This window comes from Rousettus aegyptiacus, unplaced genomic scaffold, assembly GCF_014176215.1.
Source record: "Rousettus aegyptiacus isolate mRouAeg1 unplaced genomic scaffold, mRouAeg1.p scaffold_m13_p_8, whole genome shotgun sequence".
NCBI classification, from domain to species: domain Eukaryota; kingdom Metazoa; phylum Chordata; class Mammalia; order Chiroptera; family Pteropodidae; genus Rousettus; species Rousettus aegyptiacus.
Window position 1 is genome coordinate 104,541,994 of NW_023416311.1, and position 22,397 is coordinate 104,564,390.

Consider the following 22,397-nt stretch of genomic DNA (forward strand, 5'->3'; position numbering starts at 1 on the left):
ATGAGCTGGGGCTTAATTCAGCTTGTGGGTTCACCAGGTGAAAGACAAACATTTGCACTTCGTGCAGCCTTGGATAATCCAAAGTTTATACTGCTCTAACAAGATAATCCTTTAAGCACAGTTGCACAAGTGTCCATCCATTTGAGGGGGAGATTTATCAGGAGACTGTCAGAGGCAAAAAAAAACAAAAAAAAAACAAAAAAAAACAAATGATGCTTCTCCAGACATTGAGCTACAGAATTGAGAAGGGCCTTTGCCAAAGAGCCCACACCAGAGACAAGCTTACAAGCAGATTTACGGAGCAGAGAGACCACACTCGCTGAGAGGGTCCCACAGCAGCCTCCTCTCCTCTTCACAAGCTTTGGGTTTGGCTTCACCAACCCCAAAATCTCCTAGACATTTGCAATGATCTATTGACTCAGTCTGAAGCTCATCCAAAGACAATTGCAGAGCCATCAAGTTCTATTTCTATTAGGCTACTCTGGGATTTACTGAGTCTGCACCGGACTTGGGACAAAAATGACCTTGGTTAGCTTTGTCAGAGGAACATAGGAACCATATATTTCAATCATTAGCTCCTCACAGACTTTGAAAGCCCAGTGTTAAGATTGCACTTATCAAGATCGAACGTATCCTATGCAGAGGTTCTACGTGAGAAACGTTTTCTTCTTTGGTTCCAAAAGATAATGGCTGTGCAATGGAAAACTCACACATCACAATTCTACGGGTCCCCATGGGCAGGAAGAATATTCCCTGGTGGTTCGGTTTGGAATTCGTGTGACAAATAGAGTTGAATGTAGTTTATATTTTTTGAAGTAGTAAATTTAGTGGGTCATGAGCTAATGGGAGAATGCTGGGTGAAGTCCTTGCATTAATACATGACATATTCGGCCGGAGGAAAATGACAAACTTAGTGTTGGGACAGACAAGAAAATACTTCATGGAGTTCCATGGATCGTTGCTATAGAAACGGGCTGCGCTATAAGCAAAGGACTTACAAGGAACAACTCATCGATTGAACCTACCTATCTCCCAATCCACCTTCCCAGCCGTTGTTTCCAGCCTTTCGGATGATTAACACAGCACAACCTTGTGCCATCCCTGCCTTCTTCGGCCCTTCTGCCACGCACATCTAACGTCGAAGGAGAACATCGTTCTGAAACACTGCCATCTTGCGGCCACTCCCGGGCAGAGCACCAGCACAGGGAACCCCAAACACCAGTCACCCCAGAGAGGGAACTTGGAGCTCAAGCTTTCACAAGTGGGCATTTCAGGGAAGTTACTGCCCTCAGAAATGTCAAGTAACGTCCCCAAAGTGATTTATCTAAAGAATGACATTTATTTAAAATACAGTTTACTTTGAAAAAAGTATAACAGTGTTTCCAGTGTTCTAAACGTGTACGCAGCCAAAGTACCATTCGGGGGTGGGGGTGGGGGGTGACGAATAGAATTAAAGAAACGGTAAATAATCAAAATTTGTTTTTAAATCTGAGCAATGTCAGCACTGCCCAATAGAATTTTCTGCAATGATCTTTTAAAACGAAGAAGAAGGAGGAGAGTAAAACAAGTCTCAGAAAGACACCTACGCATACAGGTAACTCGCAAGGCGGGTGCTGGGCCTTGAGGTGAGTTCTGAGCGTGGCGTCCCAGAAAAGAGGCGCGGTATTAGAGATCGTGCATCCTCCACTTTTTATCTGGAAAATTTTCAGGCCTTAAACAAAGCTGAATAAATAGTGCCAGGAAACGACTTTAGTTCCCATCCCTTAGATTTCATCTACTGTTAACGTTTTGCTGTTTTCTTTCTCTATGTAAATCTTCTTTTTTTCTTCTGAATGATTAGGCAGCAAGTTGCGGCCATCATGAGATCTCACCCTAAAAATTTTAACATGTATGTCCCAAGAACGACGGTGGTAATTTTTAAAAGTTAGTTTCTTTTCACACGCACCCCTGACGTGCTGGCCACTTTGGGAAGGTGTGTTGTTATAAATTAACAAGCTAGGTAATGATTCTTTAACAGCAGCACAGTCACCAAATAACTCTCCAGAAACAAAAAATTCAACCTATTTGCTGTTTATAGGTTCAGCTTTGCAGTAGAGTTCAAAGCCAGGCCACAAGCCCTGTGTCTTGTGAAGGTTACCTAACTTTCCCGAGGGCCTCAGTGGCCTCCTCAATATGATAGGGACAAAAAAAAAGAATGTGTTTCATAGTATCGAGATAAGGATGAAATAAGAGAATTCATGAAAAGCACTCAGCATAGTGCCTGGCACATGAACAGTGTTCAGAATTGCTGGCCACATCCATCCTCACATTATCATCATCACCATCCAAAGATAAAATATATTCTTTTGCTGATGTATCTTAAATATGACTCATCCGCATCACTTTTTTTTTAAGCCTACAGCACCTGGTCTTCCTAGGTGGTCTCCCTTCCAAGTTCTAACCAGGCCTGACCCTGCTTAGCTTCCGAGATCAGATGGGGTCAGGCACATTCTGGGTGGCATGGCCATAGACGTGACCCACTCCTAAGATGTACAAATAAAAAAGGCAAAACAAAAAGATTATGAGAAATTAAGAATCTGAAAGCATTACTATGGGCCACAGGCTCCAGTTAACATGCAGTGGGGCATGCTTTGCTAAGTTGCCACCATGCTGGGCACTTGGCATTCTCTTTCTAGCCTCACAACCACCTGATGCAGAGTTCTCATCTCCCATACAGAGCTAGGGGCAGTTACAGTCCGCAGAGATGCCCCAGTTCTTCCCGAGAGAACCTGTCTCAGTGCAGGAGGCAGTTCCTCGCACAGAACTGACTTTTCATTGTGCCACATGACCCCATCACTCTGATCTTCGTTAGGGTAGACCAGGCATGGAGGTTGTGTCTGACAGTGAATAGCCTTACAAGTCTATCTAATAGGGACATTGGCGTGGGCTGGCTAATGAAATCAGGTCTTCCCTGGGGAATCTGAACTCGAGACATTCAGAGAGAGAGAGAGAGAGTTGGTCAGCAGGTGGCAGTAAGAGCAGAAGAAACCAAGGGGACGGTGGCGAATACTAAAATGACAAAGCACTAGAAAAATTTCATCAAATGTTTCTGCTGCTGAGGAGGAAACAGCCCATGTTTTCCCAAAAGACCCTAAAGACATGACTCATCCCGGAAAAACAGAGCAGTCACTAAGCACAACTGCGGCTGGTCTGAAACTGGACACCGTGACACTGTTATAACGACCAAGATGAGACGTGAGAATGACAGGTAAATGTCATGGTTAAAAGTTCACAGTAAATACACATCTCAGGAACCTTAAACCTCCTCCAAAGAGAAGGAAGCTGATTTAAAAAAAAAAAAAAAAAAGGAAACAAAGAAATATCAGGTGTGATTTTGTTATCCTTTTAAACTACTTTCTCAGGACTGAAAGCAGCTACAAGATTTTATCTTCATAGAAGAATCCGAGATGACATTCTTCTGGGTCTGGTATCCACCCACATGTTCTTCAGTGCCAACAGGAGTCCAATCTGCAGAGACAGCTGTGAAATTTCAGCAAATTGATTCGACAACCACCACAGTCCAATGGTTTTTTCTTTTCTTTTTTGGTTGCCTTCACAATGAACAATTTTAATTCCAATGTGATTGCTGAGTAGACGGTATTTCTAAGAACAATCTGTCTCTCTTCCCAGATCGCTCCTGGCTTGGCAGAGTCCCATCCTAAACCTTGAGAGCTGGCAGACAAGTATCTACATTTACCTCCCACATTTACCTGGCTACATCAAGATAGTTTCCTTTCTAAAGAAAAGAATATATTTAAAAGGGAAAAATATATGCATGTATTTGTACATACATATGGAGGGAGAGAGAGAAAAGATGTAGTTATGAAAAGATGTATATCTACATGGACCATTTTATATATTCTTTTATACCTACATCCTTTTATGTATATGTGTGTATATATAATGTATATGTATAGATAGATGATAGGTGGATGATAGATAATAGATAGATGATTGATAGATAGACAGATAGTTTATTATATATCAGATCACTGAAACTTAGACTGAATTTTTTAATGGAACTACATACAATTTCTGAAACCGACACCAAGATAATAGCATATTTATGGCTCAGATTGTAATTTAGAAATTTGACTTTTAAACATCACCAGCCCACACATTTTTGTCCTAAGGCTCTTCACGATGTTGAATTCTCGTTTATATAGGCGTTTAATAAGTACTCATCAACTCTCTCTCTCCCTCTCTCTCTCTCTCTCTCTCTCTCTCTCTCTCTCTCTCTCTCACACACACACACACACACACACACACACACACACACACACACACACACAAAGTTGACCTTTCCAGTACATTCTATTTGATTTCTGATCTGGATAGCACAGGAAATTGTAGAGTTGCATGACTACAAATCAAATAGGTTTCTTTTCAAAGATTGAGCAGGGCTTTAGGAGAACAAGGTACATGAGTGTGTGTTACACGAGAGTGAGACCAAGCTGATAGATTTGCTGCAGCTTCTGAATGCACGCCAACGTGTTACACAGTTTTTGACTTAGCAAAGACAGCACCAACACTAACAGTTTTTTTTTTTTTGTAGGCTCTCAAAGATACAATTGTTGGCTTCTGTAGTACATCACAAAGCTGTTTCATTTGGGATTTCATTTGAGAGAAGCAATCTTGAACCAAGTAAGTGTCCTTTCCCTTAATTATTGTTAGAAATTTAAATTGGCCACCACATTAATGAGAATCACATTAAAATTCCTAAATTCTTCTTGATCTCAAGGAGATGGAGAGGTTGAAAGTGCTCAAGGGCAACGATAATCAAGGTTTTACCCAACATAATAAAACCATGACCTGCTTTGATATAGCACTTGACACATCCTCCCATTAAACCTAAACACTCAGGGCGTTTAACGCTTCCAAGAGGTGTAAAATTTTAGGTCAAAAGGTAAAGGCTGCAATGTGAATCAAAACAGTAATATGAGAGAAAAAGCATTGGAATACTAAGTAGTCAACATAACAGTTGAATTCTCTCCACATCACGTAGTGTTAAATATGTCACATTTGCTATGCAAAAAACCACCCACCTCCCAATCAAACTGCCTCTTTCAAGAGCTGAGAAGCAAGTAAATACCACTCCTCCTCACAACGCCCAAATTTCTTAATTCCAGAATAACTGCAGCTTTTCACAGTGGCCTAGTGTCCCATTGATTGTGCAACTCATGCAATCTAGTAATGTATCACTCGGAGGTCATTATTTGGTTCCTAATTGTCATGTCGAGAGTTCATTGGCCTCATTTCTTAGCATCTAGGCTAATTTATCACCATTTCCTCTACTGACAGCTCTTTTTCTTTATAGATAAATAAATTGGGTTTACAATGTTTGCCAATAGTTTCATGACTTATACTGTTTGTCTTTCTTGACACTGTTATTTATTTTTCGTGTGTGTAAGCTAATCCAACTCACTCTTCCTCAGTCACTAGCCTAATTATTGGCAAGCTAAAATTCACCAAGAAGGGATAAAAATAATGATTTTCCCAATACCTTAAAAATGATTTTCTGGAGGCCCCTTAATTGACAGTAATAAATGTCTAGATCAGTATTGACAGCAGTGATAAATTTCAAGAGGGTATAAAACATAGAATTTAGGTTAAACTATATCATTAGTGCCATGTTCCTTCTTTCAAGTAGTCACCATGGCCTATGGGTAGGACCTCTGTCATTGAGGCAACAGGGATCAACTTGGCTCACAGAATCTCAGGAAGATATATTGACTTCTCTATGTCTAGGATATATTCAGACTCTGGGACTCGCCTTATGCCTGGATCAATAGGAAAAAAAGTCATAAAAGCTCGAAGATGAGATTGCCTACCCCAGCCCAAAATTACAATACTTTCTCCTGGTTGCTCTCAATTCTATTCGTGCCCACATCCACAATGATCAATACCCATGAGAAAAGGGATGTTAGAAGTAACAATATTTGTATTTTGGTAGTCTTATCTTCTTCTTTTTATCTGTGGTCTAAAATGCACCGGATGAGTCCTAGTTTCTAGCCATTCCAAATTTTCATGATTCTCAATGTATCTGAAGTTTACATTTCTGATGGGGATACTTTGGGCCTATGAGGCGGATATTTGAAGAGCTGTGCAAGAGACTCTCTCTTCTGAGTGTGCAAAAGTCCCAGTGCTCCATCCATGCCCGACATGAATCACATCAGAATCTCTCGGGGGTGAGATACGAGGACGATTACTATTCTGTAAAACTCAGTGAATAGGCAAGACTGAGAATGCTTGCTCTAAAGTACCCAGGAGTTTCTTTGACCTCCTTCTTCAGCTTCAGACACACTCATCCATGGGTCACCCAAATCCTCTCGCTCTCAGAGACAAAAGGACAAGTTCAGTGTTCACTCCAGAGATCACTTGGATCCCCTTCTGCCCCAGGCAATCACCGTATGGGAAGAGGGCCCTGGCTTGGCAGATGTGGAGTTTTCAGGATCGTCATTTTACTTGTTTTATCTAAGGAGCATGTGAACAGGACTCTTCTTTTGCGAAGGGCTTTCTTGTCTTTGGGGAATCTCAACAGTCCCCTTACAAAACTCAAATCTGATGGCAGCATTGAGTTCCAAGACTATATTATCAGTTAATAAATTAGAAAGGATAAATCTAACAAAGTTAACACAGAGGAAGAGAGAGAGCCTGCAAGGACTTTAGTAACTAGTACTCCAGTGCATCACAGGACAGCCCACAGGCTTGCTCCCAGTTCTGGGACTTACAGAAGGGTCACCTATGGCTGGGGTACAACCCTGTGGTCACTCAGGCTACAGGAGCCCAGGCAACCAAGGTAAGACAGAGAAAAATGGTCAACTCCTTGTGACAGCAAAAAGGACTGGTTCCCAGAAACTTCTCAAAACCCTCTTGGGCTTTATAGGAGAATTGGTAAAATTGTGGGCTACTGGGGGTATTGTAATATTAGGAGTGAGAGTCAGAAAAACACATTAAGGCCCCTTCACGTGGCTTCCACAGGTTGATGTCTGGAAAGCAAAAGTTATATAAGGAGCTGATGTGTTTGAAACTAAGTGTCAGAGAAGAAGAAAGAAGGAATCTTATTTACTCCCCAGCCATCCAGTTTTCCTATCATTGTTATCAACTTTATGTTCTCTTTCTAATGTTTTGCTTACCAATCTTATCCTTTCCCAAGGATTCTTCTAGTACGGCAACTCCCAAATGTATACATTTAGCCTAGACCTCCTCTCTGAGCCATGTGTCAACTCGACATCTCTGCTTGGAAGTCCCACAGTCATCCCCACCTCAGTAAATGTCAGTGCTGGGAGCACGGCCGTAGGACCAAGGACCTGAGAATTACATCCCCTGCCCCACCACAGGCTCCACCATTCACTGGGTGGTGGGAGTAGAGACTTGTGGTTTCAAGATGCGGATAGCTAGGGAGATCCTTGATGTGGGGAGGGAACTTCAGTCAGGTGGTGTTACAGATGGAGACAAGTTAGACGAGGGCAGGCTTCCTAAAAGGTCAGACCTGGGAATGGAACATCCAGGCTGAGGAGAAAGACAGGAGCTTGGGTGATGGAAGGCTGGGCAGCAAGTCTGAGAGGCATGGCAAGAGATGGGTGGGGATAGGGTCTCCCCTGGTGTGATGTTAGGGGGTTACCCTTCAAATTGGGTCTTCTATTTCTAGGTTTTCACTCTCTATATCACTGTGGAAAAGAATACATTCTCACAGTTTCCCTCTAATGCTTCTAATAATTTCTTCCCTAAGTCGACCACATGGTTCTCTTGAGATTTTCTGAGGGTTTGATATTTGTTCATTTATTAAATAGAATAATTAACTGAGCATCTCACATGTGCCAGGCATTATGCTAAGTGCCAATGATATAAAGGGTAATATAAAAATATACAAAATGTAAAAACACACACTCACAAAATACTTATAGTGGTTACAACCACTATGGTAAAAATATAGGATGCTATGATTGAGGATACTGGGGGAACCTACTTCACTTGAGACAACCATGAGAGGCCTCCCTGACATTTAAGCTGAGAAGGTGAAAAATAAATAGAAGTGGTCCCAGGCACAGTATAATCATTGCAAAACAAAAACAGAAACAAAACAAACAAACAAACAAACAAAAAACAGAAAAATTCAAGAGAAAGGGCTTGCATGCTGGAAGAACTGAATAAGGGGAGAGGGATGTGAGAGGAGGTGGTAGAAGACCATACGGGGCCATCCAGGTCACATTCAAGCATCCTTGCAGGGGCACAGGAAGATACAGCTAACATTTTTAAAACACGATTGTAGCTGGGGAGTGGGTGGCAGGAAAGGAGGCAGGGAGGCTGTTCTAAAGAGGCTATTGAAAGAGATGACAGTGCAGGCAGTAGAGACAGAAAAAAAAACTGGAAAAAATTCAAGGTACGTCGGTAGATGCAGGATCAATAGTATTTGTAGATGAATTAGTTGTGGGGTTTGAAAGAAGGAGAAATGAAGGTTGGCTCTTAGAATTTGGCTGGAATGCTGGAAGGATATTGGAACCAATTCCCAAGGTGAGAAATGGGAGGACACAGAGATTTGGGAGGACTAGGAATCGAGTGTTTAGTCTCAAACATTAAGACTGTGCTGCTTGTGGGACTTTCAAGCAGAGATGTGAAATAGCCCGGTGGGTATAAGACTCTTAGGCTCAAGGAGGTTTGGGCAGAATTTGTGTATTTGGAATTTGTCACTATAGATGAAGGGTGGAAAGCAATGTGACAGCTTGGGCTTCCTCACAGCATGGTGGTCTAGGGGAGCTTCCTCACATGGCAGTTAGCTTCCTCCAGAAAATGGATTCCAGAGAGTCAGGCAAAAGCTAAAAATAGCACCTAGTGTCAGAAGTTACAAACATTTCCTCACATCATAAACTGTGAAATTTGACACTTTGATTAGAGTTTTCCCAAGTTCCTCTCTATAGACTACTCAACTGTGTCTGATTCTTCCAGACTCGATTGAAGACAGGATTGTTTTCTTACTGGGTGCATATTTCAACCACATTCTAAAATGTAAAAACTTTATTTGAAAACATATTAACAAAAGTGAAAACTGAAACATGGAGCATGATTGCAGAGACCCCCTTCTCGGAAGTACTGCAGAAAAGGCAACCCTGAAATCATGAGACATTGAAGTTATTTACCACCAAACACACAAAAACTAATATGGACCAGTTCACAGTTTGAGTTATAGAATAATCTCTAAAAGTGTTTTCACAAATATATAACAATTTCTAGCCACGTTCTTCCTCCCTCTCTTTTATCCAATATCTGATTTCTAAATCCAGAATTCTTTTTCTCTCTTTATATGCTTGTTCGTCTCTAAACCACATCATCCAAAACAGGACACCAAAGCCACACAGTATTTTTCTTCTATTAGAGGGTTTTTTATCTTTATCAAATTAAATTCCAGGTCCAAATATTCTACCAGTCTGTCCAGACAGCTACCGAAATTTGATTAAAATAGTTGTGCAAATAATTATATCGGCAACATGTCAGGATTACTGGGACTCCAGTATTCAATTACATAAACTTTTTTAAGATTAAAATTTTTGCATAGTAAACTTCTGGCTCTGATCCTAATGATGCCTTTGGAAATGTGTCTCACCACTTACATACTAAGTTTTTTTCCAAGGGATCTTCTTCATGTTACATTGACTGGAGTTAAGTCACTTTTTTTCTTCTTCTCAAATAGTACAAAAGTACGAAATGTCTTAAAGTTAAATATTGGGTGGAGCAATTGCATTTCAGGGACAAGTAGGAAGCACACAGCGTGGACACTGAGGACTAATTTGAGGTGACTCCCTCCAGAAGTACAGCTCCTGGTCCTCCTCCAAGGGCTGCAGTTAGGTGTAATGAGTAAATAACAGATGAAACACATCCCTGAGAAGGAGCAAAGTGATAGTGGGGAACTATCAAAACATATCGCCATTTTTTAAAACAGGGAGAATTGTTTTTAATTCACAGGAAGATGGAATAAAACAACTTTGTCATTCCTTCAATTTGGGAGAGAAAAACTTGAAATCATCTGAACTGTTGAAATGTCAAAGTTTCACCAGCGCCTATATTGTTCAAAATTAGACATACTGTGGATGTTTATTGAGTCTTCCAGAGTTCTTTAGAAAATTGATAACACATGTCTGAAAAATTTCCATGCTAAATTATTATGGCCGTATTCCTTGGCAGAAAACACAAATTGGATGTCCATAGGCCAAATGCAGTCTTCATATGTGTTTTATTTGACCCATACCATGTTAAATATAATTGAGAGATTTCATCCAAAATTATTTACTCATGTATTTAGCAAATATTTACTGAATACCTTCGTATGTACCAAGTTCAGTACCAGATGCTAGAAATACTACAGTAAAAAAAAAGATATAATCCCTGCTCTTATGAAGCTTATAGTCAAGAAAGAAAGACAGGTAATTTGAAAAGCTATTAGAAAAAGTATGATAAACGTTATGAAAAATTAAAGGGCACTGCTGTGTGTGTATAATAGCTAGTATTTATGGAGCATTTACTATGCTCTAGGAAATTGTAGCATGTGCTTTACTGCATTCAGTCATCACAACAACCCTATGAGTACTGTTATTATTGTCTCCATCTTTCAGATGAGCATTCTGAAGCACAGTTTCAGTAATTTGTCCAATATCATGAATAATCCTTTTTAACCCTACATTTTGATTTATCTATGCTGAATTGTATTCTAAATCATTTATTTTTGGTAAAAGAACACAGTAGTTTCATAGCATCAACAATTATTCATAGCTGATTGGAAATGCTAAACTATTTTCTAATACTTTTTTCTTATTTTAACCTATGGATAGAATATTCACAGTATAATGAATGAATGAGGACTTTGAAGCTAGTTAGACCTCAGGTAGCCTTTGAATCTGCCACTTTCTAATTTTATGTCTGTAGTAGGTAGAATTTTGGCCCATGCGATCTTCACTCTGTAGTATTACACCTAAAATTATATTATACTACATGGCAAAAAAGACATTGCAGATATAAAGTTCCAAGCCAGTTGACCTTAAGAAACAGAGCTTCTCCGGATAGGCTTGCCGAATCAGATAAGATCACTTCAAAGCAGACAGCTTTCTCTGGCTGGGAAGAAGAGGTGTTACAGAAGAAGTCAGAGAGATTAGAAGCATGGCAATGTATTGTTGCTGACTCATTGGGTGCCTAATATATAAGTAGTGAATTTTGATGTCCATTATATCTTAATGAGAAAGGCATGTTTATAATGGAAAATTACTTTCAAAGAGTACTATCAAAATCTGGGTCTCATAGCCATGATTCTTCCTTTACTGGCCAACACCTAGATGGACCCAGCCAAAGTCTAACTCTCCATCCTCTGTGTGACCACTGGGCATCATATGTGATCAACTTTCATCACCCCACCTCAAATCCATCTCATTTCTTTAGTTATTGAAAATTCTTCTTTGTTGTTTGTTCTTATTCTGAAGCCATTCCTTTGCCCATCTCTTATTTGATGCATTATGACTTGGTCTCTTGCATTGGGAGACATTATAAGCATTAAAAAGCACCCGTGGTTCCAAAACGTGAATACTTATATTTTACACTATGATTTAGCAGTTAGTATATGCCTTACTATTGAATTATATGCCTAAAACTTACTGGATTTCATTAACCAATGTCACCATAATAACAATAAATAAGTTTTTAAAAAATAAATTAAAAAATAAAATAAAATGTTTTTGAAACTGAATTTTAATATTAGGACAATTTTTACTTAAAGTAAAATGCCTGTTTTGTAGATTCAGAATATGCATAATATTTTGTTTTCTTATTTCAATGCACATCTATCAAGGCAATTTTAGTAGAAAAATTCAATGTGCTTTATGGTTCCACCCATCTATCCAGTCACCTATCCATCCATCCACCCACCTACCCATTCAACCATCCATCCATCCATCCAACCATCCATCCATCCATCCATCTATGCACCTATCCTTTCACTTTCACTTATCAGTAGCATTAGTAGACCCCGAGCTATGTTATATGCAAGGCACTGTTTCCATTTTTCTGCCTCTAAGGGTTTCTAATTCATTAGGGAGATAAGAGCAACCTGAATACTCAGGGTACAAGGAATGCACAGGACAGATGTTGCACAGGTCACCTCCCACGGCCGAATACAGAATCATCCCACCTACAAGTAAGACTTGGAAGCAAATTCTAAACATAGCAGTAGAAAGATAACCAGACAATGCACCCCTGCCATTCATTCTTCAAGTGACTTTAGGTAGCAACTTCCCTTCTTGAGACTCTCGTGTTTTTAGAAATGAAGGGAACTCTCCATGAAAAAAAGAAGCAGTTCCTTGTTGCCCCAAGACCTCACAACCAGTCCCCATGGCCCTCACCCAGTTGAGGGGTCAGAAACAAGAAAATGAGAACTGAGAGAGTTGGGAGGAACTTGGCTACCCACCTCTTTCTTTCCTCCAACTGAGAAACAGGAAACTGAGAGATTTACAAATGAGGAAGGAAAACATAATGTGGGAACGTCAGCGGGATAACTCGGCAACGATATGAGAATTCAAACTCAAGCTTTCTTGACCTTTAAATCAATGGTCATATTTATTCTGAACAAAAGAAACCTCATCAAGTTTAATTTTAATGTCTAAGGAAATCACCCAACACCTGACAGAGCTGGAATTATGCTTGTCAGAATTTTAAAAACCATATACTTCTAATGTGTCACTGTCCATCACTGTATCTTTCGTGAGTAGAACCTATGTATGAACATTAAATTTGAATTCAAATCTCTCTCTTTATGTGGAAGGTCAGCGAATTCCTTCCCCCTTTCCTGAGGCTATGAGCTGCCTCTCACATCCCTATTCTGTGAGATAAGAAGCTAAGACAAATACATGTTAGACAGCTTCCAAGACATGTAAACATTACCTTAAACTACAAATAAAATAATTTTTAAAAAGCCTTTAACACTCTTTATTAGTTACTCATCTTAATCACTCTGATATTATCCACCAATTCTGAAATTTGGGGCAATTTAAAAGGAAAGACTAAAGATTTCAAATAAACTATACAGTGCATAGATATATACAAAAGATGCTAAGAACGTGAACTTGGAAGTCAGACTGCATGGATCTGCATCCTGCCTCCACAATTTCCTCACTATGTGACTTAGGACAAGTTACTCTACCTTCTTCTGCTCTAATTTGTCTGTCTGTAAAATGGAGATAATAATGTTACTTGCCTGCATTACTTACCTAATGCTGTGTAACAAATTACCCAAAACTCAGCAGCTGAGAACAACAAATATTTATTATCTCACACAGTTTCTAAGGATCGGGAATCTCGAAGTGGCTTAGCTGGGTGGCTCTGGCCCAGGGTCCCTCATGAGGTTGTAGTCAAGCTACCAGCTACTGTCATCTCAAAGCTGGACTGGGAAATCTGCCTTCAAGATCACTGCTGTAGCTGTTGGCAGGCCTTGTGGCTATGAGCCAGAGATCTCAGTTCCTTACCACTCCCTAGGGCTTTCTGAGAGTCTCCAAGTCATGGCCACTAGCTTTTCCCTGAGCTAGTACAGAGGAAGAGAGGAGAGTGGGAGAGGAATAGGGAGGTGAAGAGGGAGAGAGAGAGGAAGAGATGGACTGAGATGGAAGCCATAGTCCTTTTATGACCTAGTCTCAACAGTCACACATTATCACTATAGCTTTATTCTACTCATTAGAACAAGTCATTAAATTCAGCTCACATTCAAGAGGAGGAAAATTAAACCTCACCTTTTGAAGAGAGGCACCTCAAAGAATTGGTGGACATATTTTCTAAAGTTCCACACAGCCTGACAGGATTATGGTGAAGAATAAATGAATCAATACATGCAAAACACATAGAACATGTAATGAGAGTTTGACAAATGCCAGAACTTATCATAATTTTTATTTCTCACAGTACATTTGCTGTGTTCGAGGCATCGTGATCTGTCAAGGAGAGGCAGAGCCAGTATAGAACTTATGACAGGCTGACTCTGGGACCAACATCCAAACGGAGGATGGAGCAACATGTGGGACATGGGGGAGAGATAAAATTACTAGGAAGCAAAGACGGGCGTCTAGGTTACCTCCGCCCGAATCCCACCTTCCTTCTGGATTTGCCTCATTGTTTATATCAGTTCAAGTTTGTTGTTGTTATCAATGTTTATATCCAAAAGCATCCTCACTGATAAATCCTTAAACAGTCACTGCTGGATTTTACATATTTAATCACTGATCTAAAGAACCAGGACTAGGTGGTCACTTTGGTTATGTAAATGACCTCAGAACCATCTATTTTAGTTTGTCCAAATTTCATAACACCTGCATTTAAAATATACATTCCAAGTGCCTGGTGGTTCCATTTTCTTCTTGGGGAAGAAATAAATAAAAGGCACAAATGGTGGACTAGCGTGTGGAAGCATGCTATAATCAGACTGTAATATTAGTTAGACAATAACAGTAGGAAAATACAATATAGTAGCTCCTAGCTAAGTATGCTCCTTAAGCATATTTTTATTTCTTTAAGAATATTTAGTTTGGAAAAGGAAAGGAACCACAGAATTTTTTAATAAATTAGAAAGAATTCCTATGTGGAATTTCAGTTAATTATGGGAACTCACACACTGCTAATTCCTAGCCATCTATCTTTGGGCAGACTCTTTAAATTTCTTATTGGAGTCAGGATATTTTCTTTGGTTTGACATTAGTGATAGCTAAAAATTAATTTTTCACCCACAGGAAATATTAGTCTCTCATTTGAGAGTCAATAATATTATTTTTCTCAGATAAATCATCAGTGAGTCAGCCAGCTCTGAAACCCAAGATTCATAAATCATAAAAATCATGACGTTGAAGGCATCTTAAGATCATTAAGCCCTGTCCTTATATGGATAAGGAAACTAAATCCTAGAGAGGAGAAAAGAATTGCCTGCAGTCACAGAAGCTGAAAGCGGGCAGGTCCAAATCCAGGTCCCCTCACTCCCAAGACCCGTATTTTTCAACTACATTGTTGCTGAAATAAAAATTAATTCCAATTGTCATTTTAAAGAAATAAACGTATGCATCGAATTTTAAATGTTAACCGCTAATCAAAAAGGAAGCTGTGATGCTCTTTCCCTGTACTTCTCAGTTTTAACCTCACCATCTGACCTGGGTCCATCTTGGCAGATACTGTGTTTTCAACCCTTAGTTTCTCACTGTTATGTTCCTAAGGGTTGCGAGTTAGAAGTTAGATGTGTTCTGCATTCTCAAGTAAAGGCCTTTAACTTTCAAGTCAATCGTTTAATTTGCCTAAAAACGATTTATGTTTTATACCCTGGCCCTCCACAGTTGGCTCCCTCCCCACTGAAAGAGGATCAGAGTTCCTCCCTTGGCTAAATCCAGCTCAAGTACACCTGAAGACCACGGAGGGTTTTATTTTGTAGCCTTCTACCCGTGCTCTTCGCACGGTTGATCTGCCCAGGGAACACCGTGAATAGCACTTATTCATCTTGTTGAAAGCATTTTGGCTTTGGATTTACTCTGTGTGCTTCAGGGAAAAATCAGCTTTCACCTCTGTGCGTCCTCCTCAGCATTTCATCACAGAATCTTAAAAGGGGGGATTTTCTCCTACGAAAGAGAGCAATTTTCTTGTTTTACCTCAGCTGATTGAGTTCCTCTCTGGAAATTGTTGTCCAAATGTTTCACATTAGTTGATTCCCATTTTTCAGTTAATCGTCCAGTCAATAGAGCCTCAATGATAATTTTCCCTGCTTAAAGTGTCTTATCTAGAGAAGAGATTTCTTTATGTATCTTGCTAATAATTCCTGTAACTAAAGAATATTGCATTTCTACAAAGCCATAGTCAAATAGGACTTATTCAAACATGAGGCTTTGTCTCTGCCCTACAGCTATTTAAATGTTAAATCTATCAAGATCTACTTTAGAATGTCACTATGGAGTTAGCAGGAAGCATGCAGTAGATAGGTTCCGCAAGAAAGGAGTTTACAGAAATCAAATACTGGCTTGGAGGATGTAAAAAATAAGCTTATGGGTAAAATAAAAGAAATGCCACCTACTTGCAAAACCCATAGGTATGGAAGCATCATTTTTAAGCGAAGCTGTTACATTTGTTCTTTTCCTCAGGTTTCTCGAATATGAGGGAAGGGTAGGAATCGGGATACCCTACTCTAAAACAAAAGTAGTAGGAATGCATTTTATTTAATCAGATGAAAGAAAACAAATTAAATCTGACTCCAAGTTCCAAATTACCGGAGTGACTAGAAATTCAACTTCATTCACGTTTGATGTTTAACAAATGACATTTATTCATGTCCTAGGAAACTCTAAAGTACCAGAAGACTCAGAAGAAGAAGATCCATGTTTTGTCTTCCCTGTCCACTTGTATAACTGTTTACTAGTTTCTTCTCCATTCGTGGAGCCCCTGATCTAGCAATGGCAAATTCTTTGAGCCCATTTTATGCAAACCTGTCCCTTCTTGGATCCATGTTCTCAGCCTTAATGTATGGCCTCGCCTCTTACTTTAATAAGAAATTTCAAGACTCTTCGAATCACAGCATCACCCACCTCTCTACTCTCCCATTCGTCACTTGTCATGTGCTATCTTATACTATCATGCGTATGTTCTGTCTCCATCTGAAATATGTACTAAATCATATTGTATCTTCAGCAAATAGGAAGCAGAAGATAGAACTAAAAATTACTACCGAAGTGGAACCATTACAGTGTCGACTAGGACTCACTTATATTGAGGTGCTGCTAGCCTGGCCACTTACTAGCTGTGAGGCCTGAAGATGAGTTGGCCTCTCTGAGTACCCAAATATCACTTACCTTACCTATTTTTTTTTTTTAGAGCGGCCACCTCACAAACAAAAATTAAAACCAGCTAGAAATGTTTAACAGTTCTACAAATACACTTAATTTGATGACATACTAAAGGATTTTTGATGAAACAGTACTTCCATTTTCTTTCTTCTCTTAGTATATCAATATACTTCCTTTTAAAAAAAAAAAAACAGTGGTTTTCCTCAAGCTTGCAGTGAACATTTACAACTAATCTAAGCTTACATTTAATTAACAATGTACCACTTCACAGACAGTGCAGGTACCTCCTAGCAGAATGTCCCCAATCCCTCCTTCTCATCCCTTATAACATTGTTGTCATTTATTCACTTATTCACAGATATAATAAACCAATACACTGTTGCTATTATTATTTTCAACAAATAGTTAATAATATCAGATTACTTAAGAATAAAAAAGATTATATTTTATCTTCACTTATTCCTTCCTAACGCTTGTCCTTTCTTTAAGTCCAAGTTTCTAACCTAAATCATTTCCCTTCTCTCTGACAAACACCAAATACCAGCAAAGACATGGAGCAACAGGACCTCTCACTCACTGCAGGTAAGTGCAAAATGGTACAGCCAGGTACAGTTTGGGCAGGTGGATGATTCTGTGATTTGAAGAGTCTTGAAATTTCTTATAAAACTAACCATAGGCTTACCATACAATGAAGTGTTTGTATTCCTCGATATTTACCAAATGAGTTGAAAACATGTCCATATAAAACTTGCATGTAAATGTTTAGAACAGCCTTATTCATAATTGCTTAAAACTGGAAGCAATCAAGATATCCGTCAAAAGATAAATGAATAACAAATAAACTTAATTTCAATACTTCAGATAAGAAAACTGTTAGTAATAAATACATGAAAGATCACTATTTCAGCAATATTTAAATCAATCATGAAAAGTTGTTAAAGTGTAATCATAAACACAAAGCTCAATTTAAAGCAAAAAAAAAAAAAACACAAAAAACAAAAACTTTACTTCACACTACCTTTAAGCTGGTGTCAACCATGCATTAAAAGGTGAAACCCAAGTAATAAGAGAAATTTAATAACACTTTTGATGTGGATATTTTTGGATCTGTTTGAGGTCAAAAAGAGAAAACGAATGTAAAACATGCCCTTATCAAATGAACCTCCAAATGGCATAATTTAATATGCTCAAAATATTTATTGAGAAACTGAGGTTCTCTATTTACAACCAGCCGAAAGAATAAATGTGCAATATTTAGTCATTTTAGTGGTGGTCTTCTGTGTAAACATGTCAGTGTGTAACACAATTGATGGAGAATAGCTGGTGAGGAAAAAGGGAAAACAAAAAAATCAGTGAGTGTCTAAGGTGGATATAGGATCGACTAGAAAAACTGAATAAAAAGCAAGTGTGTAGCCATATCAATGAAGACAAATCTGCAGGCATGGTAGTTGCCAAATGTCAGGCCCCTAAGAACAAGAAATACATCAGTGTTCATCTCATCATTCACTGAGAATAAAGTTCTGCCTCTTGATTTTTCTCCCTGTGGTTGCTAAGGTGGTTGAAACAGGCAATTTGGTAGAACAAACAAGAGGACAGAAAATGGGTGCTTAGGGATGTCTTCAACGAAATGGGAAGTAACTGAAAATTTACTCTGGAAGACAGGAAATGGATTGAGAAATATCAACTGACTCAGAAGAGCTGAGGAAGTCGAAGCCAGGAATATATATAAAAAGGAGACTGTACGAAGAGAAAAGGGGTGATTTAAGACTCCAGTCTTGGAGAGGCAAGAATGATGGAGGGCAAGAAGATGGAGGGCTCTAGAAGAAACTGTCCAGGGAAAGGACGTAGTCCCCACATTCACAACACCAACTGCTGTCGGTAGCAGTTGCCATTCTTTACCGTTTCCAGATGTGAGTCATTTTACCAACTGGAAGCCCTACATGAAAGGGTCTGAGGAAGACTATTACGATGCCCCCCTTTGAGCCCGCAGCCAAGAGGCCTGCCATGCCTGACCAGGATGAGCTGCTCTGTGAAGGTAAGTCATCCTCCTTCTCCACCCACCTGTTCCCAGGAGATGGACTCATGAACAACACAGCCGTGATGGTGCAGTGGACTCTGCACGGTGCTGATCATTTCGGTCTTCCTCTCAAAGGCCAGCCTGACTGTCGCAATGGCAAGTTCCGGACATTCCAGCAACAGCGTCCTTATCAGGCCTGAGATATGTGACCACATTTCAAGGGGACAAATCCTCGTGGCAGATCCAACAAAATAGCAGTGTTTCTGCCTCGGAGAGGAGAACATTGGACTGACAGCAAAGTCCCCGCACTCTGACGTCCACCCCCACGTTTGTATTGTCACTTTCCAGGAGCAGTTTTATAGCCAGCGACTGAGCGTGGCAGGGAGAGTTAACCATGTGCGTGGATTGTCCTAATAAAAGTTATAAAATTGAATATAAAAAAAAAAACTTAATGTAAGGAAAATTAAATCTGAGAGTTAGGTAAGAAAGTTAGCGGTGATCTCATGGGAACTGAGAGCTAAGACTATGGGTTCATTTTAATCTGATTAAAAATATCAATGTTAAAGTAAAAGATCAAAAACCTCAACTTTCTTCTGAAAACAACTGTCTGAGGACTGCTTTCTTGAGGTAAGAGACAGATTTGATCCATGAATTAGAAATTATTCCAGTCTGCATATTATTCAACCCTCATGCCTCTCAAGGAGAAATTTTTTATCAAGATGTCCACCAAAAGCAGCCTGGAATCATTATTCTTCACCTCTCTGGCAACAGTTCTCTCCAGAGATTATTCTGACAACATTCCTATAAAAACATAGTGGAAAAAAACTATTTATATTTATATATTTCTTTAAGTCTAAGTTATTGTGACAGCAAGAAGCAGCAGAAAAATCACCTATATTACAAATCTAATGTGTTATTTCATTGCTCTTCAATTCAGCTCAACTTTCTGCAATCGACAAGCTTACTACCATATTTTTAAACCTAACTAACCACCCAATGAAACAGGATTTCAGGCATTTATGTCCATGTTTATCTTTTTTTTCCTGAAAGTATTTGAAAATATTATTTTTAAAATTATAAAAATACAGGCTATTTGGATGTGACAATCACACATGAATTTTTAAGATTAAACACAAAACTTCTAAACAGTGTCCTTTGCAGTCAGTTCCAACCACTTTCCAGATTTCCCAAAGTTCAAGTCCATGTCCTTGCCACTAGGTATACTTCAGTGAAAAATTCAAAGCTAAGTAAGGTCAGGCCTGGTTAGTACTTGGATGGGAGGCCACCTAGGAAGACTAGGTGCTATAGGCATAAAAAATAAGGGCTTATAAGCTGACAAGTCCCTTGCAATTTGTGAGATCAACCAAGGGTTGCCTCGCCTTAAAAAAATAATAAGAAAAAGATAAAGAAAATAAAAATTCAAGAAGCGGGTATTTATGGACTCTATCTTGATTTTGTAAGTAATGAGAAGCCTTTTAAAGTTCAAAAGAAGAATTATATCAAAATATAAGGAGAATCAAATGGAGGCGAGAAATAGTACAACTACAATGATTTTGGTTTAAGATGAAGATTCCTTACATAACAGAATGTTCAGTGGACATTAAGGAAGAAATGAATCCTTTATTAAAATTTCTATTTATCTTATTTCTATTCTATGCTCACTAAGCTAAGACCATAGCCTCTTACAAACTCTTTTTTAAATTAAATTTGTTGGGGTGACATTGGTTAATATTTTACAAGTTCATGTAAAACTCTACTCTACCCATCAATCCTTTCCTACGACTCTCTCTTTAAAAGCTCTCATTCACCAAAGACATTACAAAAAAAAAAAAAAAAAGTCAAGAGTTATGGACAGTGAACACAGGACTCAATTGTTGTAAACACATTTTTTTCATACTTTTGTCTATATATTGCAGAGCAGAGTGTTAGCAAAGATCAAAGGACTTGGAAAGAATTGCTTTGAAATCTTGAATTGTTTCTAGGGAGTATGTTATTTCAATCTTCCAAATGAATTTCCAGGTACCATTGAAACTGATTTGTCCTAATGAGGTGTCAAAACCTAAACAAGTAAGTTGCTTACACTTCTCTATGTCCCATTTTTATTTTCTGTTTCCCTTTTTGAAGAAAAAAAAAAAGCATAATAATTTTATCTTTGGAATGAACGCAAAGAGCATTCATCATATTCTTTCTATCCTCCATTTCCTCACATTTCCCTCCACACATTGTAAAATGTGCTATTGAAAATGTTAGATGATGGATGAGAGAGAGAGAGGAGACAGAGAGAAAGATATAATGTATACGTATGTACATACATACATAACAGGAGTAGAGATAAAATACGGGTAAATAATCGTGCTTACTTGACCTAAGGTAAAATAGAAACATTTGAATTTTCTATCCTCTGTGCTGTTTAGTATGAAACAATTCTTTAGGTTTTCTGGAAATCGTGCTGTTCATTAGATTAGCCACCAACCACATGTGGCTATGTAAATTCAAAATTAAGCTAATCAAATTACACGAAAATGAAAATTCAGTTCTTCAGTTGCACAAGCTGCATTTCAAATGCTCAATATTCCTGTGTCTAGTGGCAACTGAATTTAACAGCACAGATATAGAACATTTTTATCATTGCAGTTTTCTGGGCCAGTAGCTTTCTTGCAATTTGTTCACACACATATTTTTCTATTATTAACAAAAAGATTTAATTTGACATGCAAGGGTTGAAACATTGTTTTATCAGAAGGAAAACTGCTTTTCTTGAACTCATGTAGGAACTCAAAAGATGTCCTACGGATCAATTTCGAGTCACCAGGACAGGAGATTATGGAGAGCAGAGCTCAAGACCTCTAGTTTCAAATCCAAGATTCCCTTCTATAATTACACTCTTTTCTAAAAAAAAAAAATATATATATATATATATATTAAAATATACTTTGAAAGAGGTAACACATAGAAGAGTTATAAAACTGGCTTGTTCGTCAAATACCTGACATTTCTTTTTTTATACTTTTTTTTAATTTTATTTTTTTAGTTTCAAGTATACAGAACAGACCTTAAAGGTCTTCTGAGCCAATTAGCCTTTCCATCTTGGCCAATGTCCCTTCAAGAACTCTACCAAAATGTAATCTAGCTCATGCTCGAAAGCTAGCCGTGAAACTGTGCCAAACCCAAAGAAAATGCCCAGCCTAAGAGGCAGTTAAATAAACAGCTATTAATAGAATCATAGGTCTCAGTTGTTCATGGCTTTGCTGCTGGTGATTTTTGTTAAATTGCCACTATGCTAAAGGCAGTGAGATACTTCCTTCAGTGACTTATTGAAAAAGAAAATTAATAGCTTCTGACCAAAATGTCATCTGACAGTCCTTAAAAAAAAAAATAGCTGTTTTTCACAAAGCATTTTGGTTTTGACAAAGCACTTGTTCATTCAACAAAATGCTTTCACAGTTTTGCTAATTTTTCACCTAGTGCATGGTCAAGACCCACTGGACTCTCGACTTTAACCACAG

General features: G+C 38.6%; 1 long non-coding RNA gene and 1 pseudogene across 1 annotated transcript; one reads left to right on the forward strand and one right to left on the reverse strand.

The window, feature by feature from the left end:
* Positions 1-2,392: 2,392 nt before the first annotated feature.
* Positions 2,393-2,511, reverse strand: LOC118607310 (annotated as a pseudogene).
* Positions 2,512-3,159: 648 nt separating this feature from the next.
* Positions 3,160-3,749, forward strand: LOC118606812. Its single transcript, XR_004952641.1, has 3 exons — positions 3,160-3,247; positions 3,402-3,565; positions 3,670-3,749. It is a non-coding gene; the product is annotated as an uncharacterized LOC118606812 (long non-coding RNA).
* The last annotated feature ends 18,648 nt before the right edge of the window (positions 3,750-22,397 follow it).